Consider the following 2,224-nt stretch of genomic DNA (forward strand, 5'->3'; position numbering starts at 1 on the left):
TGAAGAAGGGTCTAGGCCCGAAATGTCAGCCTTCCTGCTCCTCTGATGCTGCTTGGCCTGCTGTGTTCATCCAGCTCTACACCTTGTTATCACCATTGAAAGCATACTGGCCAGGACCATAAGAAACTACAGAAGGTGGTGTGCACAGTCCAGACCATCACAGAAGCCAACCTTCCATCCATGGATCAAAAACAAAGTTGCTGGAAAAGCTCAGTAGGTCTGGCAGCATCTGTGAAGGAAAGAACAGAGTTAACGTTTTGGGTCCGGTGACCCTTCCTCAGACCCGAAACGTTAACTCTGTTTTTCCCTTCGCAGATGCTGCCAGACCTGCTGAGCTTTTCCAGCAACTTTGTTTTTGTTCCAGATTTAAAGCATCCACAGTTCTTTCAGTTTTTATTCCATCCATGGATGCTATTTACACAGCTAGCTGCCGCAGAAAGACGGCCAACATCATCAGAGACCCATTGCACCCTGGTAATGACCTTCTACAACCTCTTCCGTCAGGCAGAAGAGACAGAAGCTCGAACACACACACAAGCAGGTTCATGAATAGTTTCTTTCCAGCCGTTATAGGAGATCATAGAATCCTTATAGCGTGGAAACAGGCCCTTTGGCCCAACAAGTCCACACCAACCCTCAGAGTATCCCTCCCAGACCCATCCCCTTATAACCCACCTGATCTACACATCCCTGAACACTACAAGCAATTAAGCATAGCCAATCCACCTAGCCTGCACATCTTTGGACTGCGGAAGGAAACCGGAGCACCCGGAGGAAACCCATGCAGACACGGGGAGAATGTGCAAATTCCACATAGGCAGTTGCTTGAGGGTGGAATCGAACCCAGGTCCCTGGCACTGTGAGGCAGCAGTGCTAATCACTGAGATTACCAGACTGTTGAATGGACTCTAGCCTCAAATAATGTAACCTGCAATTTAACCTGTATGCCTCGAAGTCTTTTTGATCTGTGCATCCTTTGCTTGTTGTGATCTGTCTGTACCACTCATAAACAAAGCTTTTCACTGTATTTTGGTATACGTGACAATAAATCAATCAGAATGTAAGAGACAAAGATTCAGCAAAAATTTTCCTTTCAGCAAAATTAAAAATCTAGAGTTAATTAAAAATTGGTCATCGTACAATATGTTTAATTAATTAAAATATCTGCTGTGAGTTTTCACTCTAAGTTTGGTAATACTCGTTGAATCATGATGAAAATAACTACCACGATGCTATTAACTTGGTATTGCGATTTTTAAAGATGATTCTCTTATCTAAACATGAAAGTAAGTGGAACATTGGTTTAAAGTACAAGTTGCAGTATTTAAATGGTAAGGTTGTGAAAATAGACAGGTGTATTTGCGCCTGAGATTTCCGTGAACAGGCAACAAACAACAACGTGGAAAGGATCGGCAGCTTATTTGCTGTGGTTTATCTCACGTGGTGAGTTGTGAGTTCTCAGTCATGTTGAGTTTGGGGATATGAGGGGAGGGTCCGTGGTAATGAGGCCTACCCTCCAGCAGGGCCGATCTGTTTTCCTGCAACCCGACCTGACGGCTCTTACCTGCAGCCGCGCCACCTGCTGCACATCACTGACTCTCAGCGAGCTCATGGTTACTAGGAGACACTGTTGTCAACAGTACGTCCGGAAGACAGTCAGGCAACTCTCGCGAGAGCTCTTATAGGGACTAGAACAAAAGTTGCTGGAAAAGCTCAGTAGATCTAGTAGCATTTGTGTTAATTCTGATTTTTCTTCACAGTTGCTGCCAGACCTGCTGAGCCTTTCCAGCAGCTTCTGCTTTTGTTTTTACGACATTCGCAGTTCTTTCGGCTCTTATAGGGACTGATTAAGTGATATTGTATGTAAGTCAGGATGGCCGAGCGGTCTAAGGCGCTGCGTTCAGGTCGCAGTCTCCTCTGGAGGCGTGGGTTCGAATCCCACTCCTGACATGTGCGTTTTTCGTTTAAGTTGACTTCTCCAACAAATTAAATCACAGTATAAGAAATATACTGTTTTACTATTTTTCGGAACCAAACTGTTTCCCGACGACGAATAACGGAACTATGCGGTAATTCTTTTCTCAATGCAGGAGAAGGAGCTATCCCGGAATAACAATGTGGACATTTTGCTGCGCATTTCAGGTTATCCTGAATTTAGAAAAATTGACAAGGTACAAGCAAAGCATGTGCACTGCCTTCTTTCGTAGTTAATGAAGCAGTAGAA

The 2,224-nt window shown here is 44.4% G+C and overlaps 1 non-coding gene across 1 annotated transcript; it reads left to right on the forward strand.

Annotated features, from left to right (window-relative positions):
* Positions 1 to 1,867: 1,867 nt before the first annotated feature.
* Positions 1,868 to 1,950, forward strand: trnal-cag. The gene has a single exon. It is a non-coding gene; the product is annotated as a tRNA-Leu (tRNA).
* Positions 1,951 to 2,224: the final 274 nt, after the last annotated feature.

The sequence above is a fragment of the Rhincodon typus genome, chromosome 5, assembly GCF_021869965.1.
Source record: "Rhincodon typus isolate 14 chromosome 5, sRhiTyp1.1, whole genome shotgun sequence".
NCBI lineage: Eukaryota > Metazoa > Chordata > Chondrichthyes > Orectolobiformes > Rhincodontidae > Rhincodon > Rhincodon typus.